At 32.4% G+C, this 13,695-nt stretch overlaps 1 protein-coding gene, 1 long non-coding RNA gene and 1 pseudogene across 2 annotated transcripts in view; 2 read left to right on the top strand and 1 right to left on the bottom strand.

The window, feature by feature from the left end:
- Positions 1–13,695, top strand: part of LOC112025763 (putative disease resistance protein RGA3) — a gene marked incomplete at its 3' end in the record, with an annotated part of 30,115 nt that overhangs the window by 4,118 nt on the left and 12,302 nt on the right. The window lies entirely within an intron of this gene.
- Positions 2,007–3,026, top strand: LOC136065862 (uncharacterized). The gene is made up of 2 exons (XR_010627477.1): positions 2,007–2,479; positions 2,771–3,026. It is a non-coding gene; the product is annotated as an uncharacterized LOC136065862 (long non-coding RNA).
- Positions 7,851–9,798, bottom strand: LOC136065863 (TMV resistance protein N-like; annotated as a pseudogene).

Genomic DNA, 13,695 nt, shown 5'->3' with positions numbered 1-13,695 from the left:
CCGCCAGCAACCATCTCCTTCCCCGGCCTAGATGCTGATTTTCCCAAGAAAAATTCACGTAGCTTCAATTCAAAGAAAGCCCAACCTCTCTTATTCCTCCCTTCCGGGACACACAAACAACCACGTCTTGCCCCATTGTGATACTCGGAGATTTCCACAAAAAGACCACTCTTATTCGACCTACTAGAAAACAAGCTTCTTCTTCTTCTTCTTTTTTGTGTGTGCATGTTATCTCATTTATAAAATCTACTAAAAATTGAAACTATCTATGTTTGGTATGGTTTTTGGAGCCTAGATAAGCCTGCTTTGAGGTAATAAGTTTTTTTTTTTTTAAAAAAAAACATAAAATAGTGAGAAATGCTTCTGTCATTGATGATGAAATTTATATAGCAACTGATATCTATTGGTAAGCTATCTCGGTAAGTGAAAAAGATATTACAATACATAGTCTTCTATCATATAATTTACAGAAACTACGATTGCAGGCTACAAGATGAGAAAGCATGGTTTGTTCGGCTGATACTAGAAAATAACGTAGCAAAAGGCCATAATGTTTCTATGATTGAACACAATATGATACTTCGGTTTTGGTCTTCTTTTTTTTTCTTTTTTTTGTCTTTTTTATATTGTAAGAGCCTATTGCATTATCAATAGAGAATTTGTTGTGTCAAGGATATTTAAAAAAGAATTTCGGACCCATTAGATTGAGAAGTCTTTTTTACTCATAAGCCTAACTACTTTTAGTTACTTTTTGAAGTATATTTCTGTAATGCTCGGTTTTTATTTATGCAGTAAGTTTTGGATGTTCTAAAAGATGTTTTTAAAATAAAATAGTCTTGAAGATGTTAGCACTATTAGAAGAGTCAATTGCACTAGAAATAGGATCAACAGAGGTATCCAGTTTGTGTTGAAAATTCAGAACTGGGTATTGTTGACAGTTCATCTAATGAGGAGAAAGAATAATCTATTTAGGTAGTATTTCTGCACTAACAAATGCACTTAAGAAATGAGAACCATGAGAATGAAAAAGAAAACTTGATACTTCACAACTACTAAGTTTGGTTTTGGACATCAAATTTTAAGGCCTACTATTATTGGCATCATAAAGCATGAAACAACTTACTAAGTTCTATTTTCCTTGAATACTTGGTACTATTTAGTTAGGAAAGATTATTGTTAAATAGTATTAATGTTATAGGTTATAGCATCTTATAATTGTGATCTTGAATGCCATTTGATATTCTATTATGAATTAATCTATCAAAAAGGGTTAGGATAAGTGTATTAGTCAATTAAAAAAAAACAACAACGAAAACAAAGATATATCATCTATCTTAACATTTATTTAGAGATTGTTTTTGTGTAATGTGTAATGAGCATTGACTTTACTGTGCGTTTGTTGAGTTTGCAGTGTCTTTACCTATTTGATAAAATGTGTTTGGAATTGCAATTAACTAATGTGATTTTTTTTTTCTCCCAAATGTAAGGTTAATTGGAGTGCAATTTGCTGGGTCTAAATTTGCTGAAATATTTGATTGGCTGCAATTGAATCTTTTTGTTTAGTGGAGCAAAAGAAACGTTTTAGTTATATTTTCACTTTTTTATTAGCATTGTGTTCAGAGGTTTGTAGCAAATTAGAGAGACAATGTTTTGGCTCTATGAAGTTACAAATTTGCACCTTTCATAAATACACTCTTCTCTCTAGCCCTCTCTCTAAAGCCCCAAAGCAACCTTTTCTCATTCTACAACCTTTCCTTCTTACCTCTCACCTTTTTCTGAATCTAGCAATGATTAAGAAGCATGAAGTTTGAATCCGAACTGTTTAAATTGGGGCCGTTGACAATGCTGCCGTTGAAGGCGAGAGTGGCCTCCATGATCGCTTACTAGCTTGTCCATTTCTCCAACCCAGAAGACTAAGCCTTCCTTCACAATGGTTTAAAGGATGCTCGATAGGTTGACAACTCCAAAGATCAAAACTCTTTTTTCCCTCTTTTTGTTTGGTGGGTTTCATTGAAATTTGCTATATGAATGAAATGTCCTATTTCTGAACATGGGATTTGAAAGTTTTTACATATTTTGTAGTATTACATAAAGCCCAATTCGTGGATTGCACATTTTCATAGTGTTGTTTCTTTTACATTTACACAAACTGTTTGATAAAATTCTTAAGTGATGTTTTGTATATATGGATTACTTTATGTTGTTAAATTTGAGTTTGGTATTGATTCAAAATTTGTAATGGTTCATTTATATAAACCTGCCATGTTTTTTGAATTTTAGATAATTATTATTAATTATATGGCACACAATCACGTCTTATAGGATCTCAGTTTCTAGCGCCTCATTTATATTGGCTCTTATTAGAAATTTTGTATTTATAATGACATATTTTCCCCCATATGTTAATGCAAATCACTCATCCCTGACTTTTAAGACTTTTGGCTACTATTCGATAACTGCTACTAAATTAAATTGAAGGGTTAGGAAAGCCTAATTTTCCCTTTGTAGCTATTATTTACTTTGTAACTCTTTGTAGAAAATGAGTACAAGCTACATTTAATGCTTACCATAAAAATAATTGTTTTAAAAAAAAAAAAAATTGATTTAGAGATTTTAATTAGACTAGTTTAAAGGAAAAGAAATGATATGCTATCTAACACTAATTCATGTGATTTAGATTTTAGATGGCAGATCTAATTTCGCATTTGTATGTGTTATTCGTTTGGAATCAATTTAACATATTTTTTTTTGAAACTTTTGATATGTCCAGGTATGCAAAAAGATCATCAATGGCTTGGATGCTCACAACATTAGACCCATAAGACTTTTAAGAGACAAAGCATGAAGTCCATAAACAAGGGGTTAAACTATTTGAATTTTGGTTTATTTTAGGATTATAAATGTTATTTTGAGCTATGAATCTAAATTTGTATGATGTTATGAAGAAAGGTATTTGTTTTTCCACTATTGTAAGTTTAATTTTTTCCCCTTCTTTAAAGTGTGTTAGTATATGTTACTATGATGAAGTATGATTTGATTTACTTTTGATGGTGTTAAATAAGAAAGAAAAATACTTTTTGGGATGCTATAAAAATACAACAAAAAAATTTTAAAAAATTTTAAATAAAAATCCTGTGCATTTGCATGGGTATGGGTTAAAAGCTCGTATATAATATAAAAGTTGAATCTCTACAATTGTGGATACACATAATAGTGACGTGTCTCTTTGAAAATGTATAAAACAATGACATATTATTTTTTGTAACTTCCTCCATCTGCTATAAAACAATGATGCATTAAACACATATTAACCAATGCGATGCATAGAAAAACTTTTAACTTTTCAAATATCATAAGAAATTATATTATCTATTATGAATACAAATCCTTTATCTCTTTGAATTGCCATGTGTTAGATTTTTTTTTTATTATTTTTTTTTTCATTTTTAACTTTGTTTATTTTATAAGGAAAGTCAAGGGAATACATGATACGTTGTGATTGAAAAAAAAAAAAAAAAAAAAAAAAAAAAAAAAAAAAAACCAACCCCCACACACACAAGTTAGAGGATTTATATTCCAATGTTGCATGCATAACCGCTTGGATTGCATCTGTCTTGTACACCCCAAAGGAAAATAAAATAATTCTAGTATTTATAATAACAAATTGACATTTTAATAGCAGACTTTACAACCAAAATAAGTTGATTTGTTTTCCATTTTTTTATTTAGTTCAAGCTCCTAAGAAGATGGTCCACAAAAGATGTACAACACTCTAAATGATACTAAAGAGTATCATAAAATACTTAGATATGCAAACACTAAAGCAATTGTACTGAAAATCACTACTTCATCTGTGACTACCAAATACCCATTATAGGAGCTTATGCTAAGAATATCACCATAGGTTCTTTGTCAGTGACTATCAAATACCTATTAAAGGAGCACATGCATGGATTAAGTATTTCACCGTAAGTTTATTAACTTTTTATAGGGCTTTTAAAATTAAAATTCTTTTTAAGTGATCATAACCCTTCAAAGCTTGTGCAGGAAGCAAACCTACAAAATATACGGCTAAACAACAAAGAAATCTAGCTTCCTCTATAGAATCCATCAAACCAATTGCATAACCTAGAGGTGTCTTTTTTGAGGGCACAAAAGCTTATATGCAATAAGGCATTCATGGTGACTTATTCTTCATCAAAACCAAACTCTAGAACATCAAAGATTAAATTGAAACTAACAAAATCGAACTTTATGAGTAGAAGAGAAATGCTCAACTTCATCTACCATTACTACACACATTCCTTGAATAATGGTAGTCCATAATGGGATACTAATGCTACAAATATATTATATTGTCTTGTTCTTTTCCTGGCTTTTCCCAAAGATGATCAGCTAGGCAAAGAAAGTATTTAAAAGCTTACCAAGAAAGCTAAGAGAAGCAAGAAATATGATGGAGGGTTTTGAGACTGGGATGTAACACTAAAGATTTTGAGACTACTATGATATCAATATTGCTCTACAAATATTTATAAAATCCGCCATTTTGTTCAAAATAAAAAGAACCAAGAATTTTTTTTATCACATCTAAGTCAGTTAACAACGAGAAAATTCAACAACAATGATGGCCAAATAAAAGTATAAAACAGCTCTAACAATCAAAAGTTAGTGAACAATAACACAAGTCAATAACATTGAAAATTAGAGAAAGAAAACAACAAAACACCCTACAAATTCTGGATGTAAGAATTCAAAAAAGAAAAAGAAAAAAGATCAAAAGAAAAAAAAAAAAAGATTAGATCATCATATTGCCGACTTAACTTCAAAATTCTATGAAAAACACAATCCATGTCTTCTCAAAATCGTAATTGTAATTTTGTGGAGAACAATCAATACCAAACCAAAATGATTTGTTGCGGATGATGGGGTGGATTGTATTTAGAATGTTCATGGGTAGATACAACATTGAAACACTTAAATGAATAATCGATGTGTGAGAGAAAAAGAGAGATAAGGTTGTGAGAAATTGAAAATTGGGATGGAAACAATATAATTTATTAATTTGCTGGAGATGAAGACGTATCAAAGGTACTTATCAAAAAAAGAAGACGTATCAAAGGCATCTCTGGGTTGGACATTTGAGGGCAACAGTTTGGTTTTATTAATTTGCTGTCATATGAGGTCCTTTTAGGTAGATTTATTAATTAAAAAAAAAAAAGTTTAATGGAAGAAATTTTTGTTTAGTACGTATAATATGATTGTTGATTATTTTATCTGTTTAATTTTCAATTGTTAATATAAAAAAAAAAAATGGTATTCTTATATTGATGAAGTGTGTGATACATAGAAAAATCGTGAAAGATTTTAGCATAAAAGTGATGACCAATTTTTGATGCTGAAAGGAAGTGTACTTAGTGATGTATTATTGGCATAAGACATCACGACCATATAGTGATGGGTTAATGGGGTGGGAAAGGTAAATGTAAATGCCAAAGTTCGGTAAGAAAGGAATGTGCATGTGATAATAATATACTTTCTCAAAAACTAATAAAATATGATAGAAATAATACTTTCATAATTTATTTGCAGTCATAACAAAACCATTATAAGCTTATAACCAATACAACAACACAGAGTTGTCACAATTGATAACATTATCCAAGTTAATCTTATAAAAAAAAAAACATTATCCAAGTTAAAATTACTCTAATTCTACTATTGACCTTTATAGCTTAACTGCCTCAGTATTTAGAATACAAAGAAATTATTCAGTCCTCTTGGAAGACCTCATCAATAATACCTAGTGGTCTTCCCATCTAATAGTATTATGCCATATGATAATTTATTGACTAAGATCCTTGGCATCAACCCAGTTTTAAAAATAAAATAAAATATTTTTTTCAAAAAAAGCCTTTCCCTTCACCTTCATCGTCCCTACCCTCTCACTCCACTACCACCACCACCATCCCCATCTTCAAAGTCAGCAATGATAACATAATTTATAAATAGAAAAACAATGAAAGTATGTAACTAATAAAAGCACACCAATATAGTCATAAATTAAATACATACTCATCATTGTAAGGCAATCCAGACAAATTAGCTGCTTCTGTTAAAGTTTTCCTCCACCTCTGAACCTTTTCTATGTCATCTTTGAATTTTTCTTCATGTTTAGCTAGTGCAACCCCAAACTCTCCATCTTGTTTACGTATTTCTGATGGGTTCACTTTGTAAAAAATTGGTAAAACGAATTGGCCATTACTCCTACACTCAAAAATCTTGACAAGTTCATTCAAGCACCAAGTAGAAGATGCAAAATTTTTAGAGAATACAACAATTGAAATCATTGACTCTCCCTTGTGTGTGTGTTTGTTTCTCAAAAAAAAAAAAAAAAAAAAAAACAAGACTTATAATATAAGTATAACCACTATAATCTCCTTTGAATACTCCATCAATTTTTTCTTTTCTTTTCTTTTTTTCACAGGTTTTCTTAAGTAACCTAAAAGGCATGTTCTTTTTTTTGACACGAGGCAAAGATTTTATGTTTTCCGTTATTGAATACCTTAATTACTGTTTCTCTTTCCAATTTGCTTCTTCAAAAGATTAATGGCTGTCACCCCTTAATTACAAGCAACCTGCTAAAAGGCCTGAATAGCTTTTTAGGCAAAAGACGATTTCCTTTAGAAGAGAAGCAAAAAGACCTTAATAGTTAATCCACCTTATTGATTTGTTTATTTGCTTCATTATTATTATTTTTTATTTCTTATTAAATCACAGGACGAAAAATATTTTCTGAGCATACTATTTATTTTGCATCCAATAGTAAATTATAAAACAGTTACATGATCAAGTAATTATAGACCATATACATGCACTTTTGGATTTTAACCCATTGATTTTTCAATTTAGTTACCGGATGACTATAAAATATTACCTATTTTAAAGTACAATAACTATAAATCTAATCTAATATCATACAATTCCATCTTCTAATTTATTTGGGACCTTACACCCCATATTTTGTCTAACACCCTTTGCAAGATATGCAATGAAGAGTCTAAGTGTGTTACTCGTGCACTATGTTACTACCACAACGTGAAGTTCACTGATGTGGTGGAATGGTTTGAAAGAAGATGTAATTAGGATTGGACATGAGAGTAGATGTGGCAATAAGGTAGATTTATCAATTTTAAACAAAGGAAGTTTGATGGAAGGAATTTTTGTTTAGTACGTATAATATGATTGTTGATTATTTTATCTGTTTATTTTCAATTGTTAATATATAAAAAATGGTATTCATATATTGATGAAGTGTGTGATATATAAAAAAATCGTAAAAGATTTTAACATAAAAGTGATGACCAATTTTTGGTGCCGAAAGGAAGTGTACTTAGTGATGTATTATTGGCATAAGACATTGCGACCATAGTGATGGGTTAATGGGGTGGGAACAGTAAATGTAAATGCCAAAGTTCGGCGAGAAAGGAAGGTGCTTGTGATAATAATTATACTTTCTCAAAAACTAATAAAATATGATAGAAACAATACTTTCGTAATTTATTAGTAGTCATAACAAAACCATTAAAAGCACACCAAAATATAAAGAAATTATTCTAATTCTACTATTGACCTTTATAGCTTAACTACCTTTGTATTTAAAATATAAAGAAATTATTCAGTCCTCCTGAAAGACCTCATCAACAATACCTAGTGGTCTTCTCATCTAATAGTATTATGCCATATGATAATTTATTGACTAAGATCCTTGACAACAACCCAGTTTAAATTTTTTTTTTTTTTAATACTTTTTTTAAAAAGCCTTCCCCTTCACCTTCATCATCCCTACCCTCTCACTCCACTACCACCACCACCACCACCATCCCCATCTTCAATGTCTGCAATGATAACATAATTTATAAATTGAAAAACAATAAAAATATGTAACTAATAAAAGTACACCAAAATAGTCATTAATTAAATACATACCCATCATTGTAATAAAATCTAGATAAATTAGCTGCTTCAGTTAAAGTTTTCCTCCACATCTAAACCTTTTCTTTGTCATCTTTGAATTTTTCTTCATGTTTAGCTAGTGCAATCCCACACTCTCTATCTTGTTTACGTATTTCTGATGGGTCTACTTTGTAAAAAAAAATGATAAAACCCGTTGGCCATTACTCTTACACTCAAAAATCTTGATAAGTTCATTCAAGCACCAAGTAGAAGAGGCAAAATTTTTAGAGAAGACAACAATTGAAATCTTTGACAATTCAATGGCTTTAAGAAGTTCCATTGAAATTTCTTCTCCCTTTTGAAGGTCATTATCGATGAAAGTGTTAATACCCTTGTCACACAAAGCCTTTGTAAGGTTGAATTTATTCAATCATGTGTTGGCTTTATTCCGTGTCAAATTTGCTTGTAATTTAGCAATTAGATACCTTGTATTTAGGTGAGAATTATGTAAGGGTAATGTGTGAAAGAGTGTGAAGAAAACTTAAGATGTGTGCAATTCAAGGGAGTCTCGTGACCGGATCTCGCAATTGGCAAGTCGCCAAAATGGCACACGTGTGAAGCATGCAGGGTTAGCTGAAGGGTCATGACAGCTAGAGCACTATAGGACAAAACTTCTAGTTTGGCCAGACAGTTAGCTCGCGACTCAAACTCACGACTCGTTCCAGTCACAAGCTTAAGTCGCCAAAATGCCCAGTTTGTTTGAAACCTGACTTTTCGCATTTCTCATATACACCACTATAAATACCCTTATACCCATGAAATGTAGAGAGCTTCCAGAGAGAATTTTGAGAGAGAAACCTTAGAGAAAAACAAGATTGACTCATCCACAATCTTCATCATTTGATTCTCCAAATTACTTTACTCTCAACGTTTCCATTGACATATTCTTGAGAGGTACATTTAGCCAAATCCTTATCTCACCATACCCATATCAATGAAGAGGTATTTTGGTGCTTAGGAAGCAGTTTAGAAGGGACCAATTCATTTGGTTAATGTAATGGGCTATTGCGGGATTCGATAAGCTAAAGAAGACAAGGTTTGGCGTAACCCTGTTAAAGAAAGAAGCTTGGAAGGCTTAAGTACATTGAATAGATTACGCTTGGAGGGTCTTCTGCTATTCATGTATCCCAACTTTATTTTCTAGTGGATTATTGACCGCTTGAAGGGCAGTAGAGAGGTTTTTCGCTGAGTACTTCGGTTTCCTCTTTGATAACACATCGCCGTGTTATCTTTGCGTTTGCATCTCTCTTCCCTTACTCTTTACCTTTTAATTACTGCTGCGTTTATGATTAATTTTGGTTTAGAGTGTTTTACCAATTTGGGTTTAGCTTACATTCATCATTCTGCACATATATTGTTTGTGTATAAGCTTGTATTGGTAATTTTGATTTTGGGGGTCTAAATGTTCATTAGTGTTTTACACGCAAATTGAACTTTCAGCCTTATATAAATGGCTTGTAAAATTATTACGAGTATCTTCACCTCAAAAACTTAAGAAGACATCATAGTCCCATTGGTGGGCAGAAGAAGAAGAAGAGGCTTCTTCGTTGGTCAATAAAACCATTTATATGATCTGTTGATTAAAGATGGAGAAGATGAAAAAAGAAGAGCAAAAGGTAAGAAAGATCAAAGATGTGACGAAATTAACAGGAATGATTAGAGATGAATGAAAGCTTGCAATTTGAGTGGAGGTTCACGGATAAGTTGAGGGCACTAAATTTGAAAGGTTTTGAGTACATACGTTTGATTGGGAAATTAACGAAAGAATGATGATTTACAACAAGCGTACTAAAATTGAATCTTAGAGAGAAAAAATCAAACTAGAAATATGGAATTGATAGGGAAAAAGAGAAATAGTGCTCACTACAATATGAAATAAGAAAGGATGGCTAATAGTGGCTCATTTTCACAATATATATATATTCTATTCAAAAGTTAGTGACTCCTTTTATTTTTTTCTTAATAATAATAATATAGTGGCTATAAAGTGTCAGTTGATTCATGACTATAGAGTGTGAGTTGACTCATGAGTCATGACTTAATGTACATGGTTGGAATTTTCCTTATTGCAATTTTCCACCTAGGGTGTCCTATGCGTTTTGCAATTTTCTACAATTTTCACAAAGAGAGAAAGTGGGAATCTTTTTTCTTTTTTGACAACGGGCATTCATGTGCAAACATCTTTATCATTGTAGCTTCTTAATTCTGTGACTTCTGTCCTTGAGCTTAAAAAAAAAAAATTGAGTACTCTCTCACAATTTTTTTTTTCTTTTGCTGAATTTTTTATTGTTTCTTAGTATGTAAGCGTGTCTTACACTTAAACTTCTTGTACGTAAAAGTATACTTCGCGTGTAGGTTGAAAAACGTTAAAAAGGGTTTGTAAAATACGAAAATATATATAAGTTTAACAAAATTAACGCAAACCTGTTTCTGTCAAAGATTGAAATGAAAAATTAAAATTATTGCTATTATTTACCGGCCTTATTGTACTATTTTAACTAACTTTTACCTTTATCTACAGTACTTTTAACAATAATTTTTTAATTTCAGCAAAATAAACAGTATCTAAACACACCCGAAAGTGAGAAATTACACATATAAAAGATTAAAATAATCTTAAATGAAACGTAATACCTCAAAGTCAAACACAAAGAATTAGTTTTAACTTTTTAATATTATTTTAAAACAATGCTACAATAAACAATATTTTTACAACAAAGTTTACGCGGTAAATTATTACTCATTTACATTTAGAGTTCATAACTTATATAATTTGTTTTACCTACTATTAATAGCTTGACACCTAGTTTTTATTATCAAATTATTGTGAAAATTATTCTTTATTTTATTAAGGAAAAATACTAATGCCACATAGTATTTTATAAATCTTTTTATAAACTACTGGTGTGATAAGTGATTATTATTAAGTAAAAACATGTATTAATGGCGGGCCCAAATGAAAACCTGTAAGAATTTATCTTTTTTTTTTTTGAAGGGTGTAAGAATTTATCATATCATAGTCTCACATTAATGTTTGTAAAAATATTGTAAAATTATTTGTCTTTAGCATAACTTTTTATTAAATTGTGAAACTCACAAAAAGTTAAACACAAAAGCTACCACAACCTATTGCCATGCTTCATCCCCTCGCTAGTACACCCCAATAATAATTGTAAGCGAGTAACTGAGTATATATATATATATATATTGTATTTATATGATAAATATTTTTGTATTTTTTACACAACCTTTTAAAAATAATCGTTTAACACCTGTATGACACATATTATTTATTTTTCCGTTTCCATATTTTTATGCTGAATTTTTGAAACGCACTTTTATTGAAAGATATCGAATTAAACCTGTTTGTATGTTTATCATAATATATGCATACCGTATTTTACTAACTATAGACTTAACCCTCAAGTTGATGAAATTTTATTTATTTTTTATTTATAATTCTACTTTGTGTTAATACGTCTTAGTATTGTATTTTTTAAGTCCCCGTCACAACTCACCTCTTTCCCTCTTATTATTTATGTTGATTTTATTTTGGATTAATATTTAGTTATTTTGAAAGTGGAGGTTGGAGTTTATGTTCAAATAAAATATACATGGTTATATATTTAAATGTACCTATAAATTTTTTGAGTAATAAATTATTATATTGTCTATCTTTAATTCCTTTAGTTTAATTTTAATTTTTGTTAAGATAATATTATAATTTTGTTGTGAGTTTTGATTATCATGATAATCTCCTTAAGAGAAGAAGAAGAAATTTGTATAATGATGATGTATGGAATCAGTTAGTTGAACACTTCGGCTTCGGTGGACTACAGCGTTAGCGGAGGCCTACAAAGAGAGAAAGCAGTCAAAGGGTGACCGGGGCGAGCCGGCCAAACACCCTCCGATGATGAAGTTAGTTTTTCTCTTCTAATGGAGTTCCAACTTTATTCAATGTAAAATCTCAAGAAATTCATACTTTGCATGGTGAAGACCGGGCCTTATATAGGGTACTCTAGGGCGGTTACTAGTTCAATAACTTCCCCCAGAATCTTGGAATTCGGACATAACCTCCTCAATGGCTACAAAAAATCATAACCGCCGTTGGAAGTTACATACATTGGAGGGATTGGCGGCGGTGAACGCGGGTTGATGAACCGCTACGAAGTTCGCTAAGTGTTTGCGTAGTCGTCCATGTGCTCTGCGCATGGACGACTCTTTGTCGTGCCGTTGTGTGGTCGTCCATGCACCTTGTGCATGGACGATTCTCTCAACTTGATTCCCTGGAGTGATCAATTGCCCAACATCCCAAGGACGAGATATCTGGACGAATCAGAGATGGCCTGATGTTTGGCTAACCGCAACTCTCTGGACGACCGTTCTGGACGAACCATAGATGTGATTTTTTGTTATACATCAGTTGCCCCCTTGTCCAGGGCGTCGTCCAGGGACATTATAGGGATTTTATCCCATTTATGTAGCCACGTGTCATGGTTTAATTCGTTGAGCAATTAAATCGATTGCATTTCCCCACGCGATTGCCACGTGTCATTTTCTTAGTGGGTGGTGTCGCTTCGCTGACCCCACTCCTGGGCCCTATAAATTGGCACATTCTCTTTCTTGCCCTCCACCTTTCTCATAAACTTCCTTCCGCTATCTCGTCCAAGAATCTCGTCTAGCGTTCGTCCTAGTTCTCAGTACTTCCTCTTCTTTTTAGGTTTTCGTCTTGACCTTTACTTTAGTTATGTCTTCGTCCAGTAGTATAGAGAGAGAAATAGATGAGTATCAGGACGTTTCATCTGGAAGCTATGAGAGCGGTGAGAGTAGTACTAGTTTAAGTAGCAGTTCCTCGGACGAGCAGTATTCGTCTGGGGTGCCTGGCATTTCCTTATAAGAATTTCAGGAAATGCAACGTAGGATGGCTTCTGGAACTGGGGCTAGCTTGTCCAGAGTGCCACCCAGCCCTTCTCAGGACGAGGAGGAGGAAGAAAACATTATATATAGCTGTGCACCTGAGGTAGCATCCACTTTGGACGCTCCTAAGTTAAGAACATTAGTAGATAGATACTAAATTCCTACCGAGTTTAAACCTCGTCTGCCTAGGGAAGGAGAGTGGTGCTGTTCACCTTCTACTGGTTTGGGGGTATACTCGTCTTATCTCTTAGCTGGTCTAAGGTTTCCCCTCAATTCCTTTTGTAGAGGTCTCTTCCATAGGTTAGGTATTGGTCCTAATCAACTTAATCCCAATGGTTGGAGGACGATAGTCGCCATGCAAGTGTTATGGCGTGAGGCACTGGAAGGGGATCGTCCTATAACAGTGGACGAGTTCCTCTACTGTTATAAGCCTTCAGAAATAAAACAGTCAGCTGGTTTTTACCAGTTCTCATCCAGAGGCTCTCCCTATAGCTTAATAAAGAGCCGTAGCTCGTCTGATAGGCTCTGGAAACAAGAATTTTTTATCATTCTGGTAACTGGGCTGGGGACCCAACAGATGTTAGTAATGCCCCCTTCCCTCCTTTTACCAGCCCCATAGGTCGCCTTCGTCCTGAGGGTATGTTTTCTTTTCATGTGATTCACTTTATTACTTACATTCTCTATCTTTCATTCATCTAACTATTTTTCTTTTGTTGGTGCAGCTGTTACTCGTCCACGTTTAAACAAAACTTTCTTAGAACGAAT

Source organism: Quercus suber, unplaced genomic scaffold, assembly GCF_002906115.3.
Source record: "Quercus suber isolate HL8 unplaced genomic scaffold, Cork oak 2.0 scaffold_1239, whole genome shotgun sequence".
Classification (NCBI taxonomy): domain Eukaryota; kingdom Viridiplantae; phylum Streptophyta; class Magnoliopsida; order Fagales; family Fagaceae; genus Quercus; species Quercus suber.
Note: the sequence above shows the minus strand (reverse complement) of the source record. Positions and strands in the feature narration are given on the sequence as shown.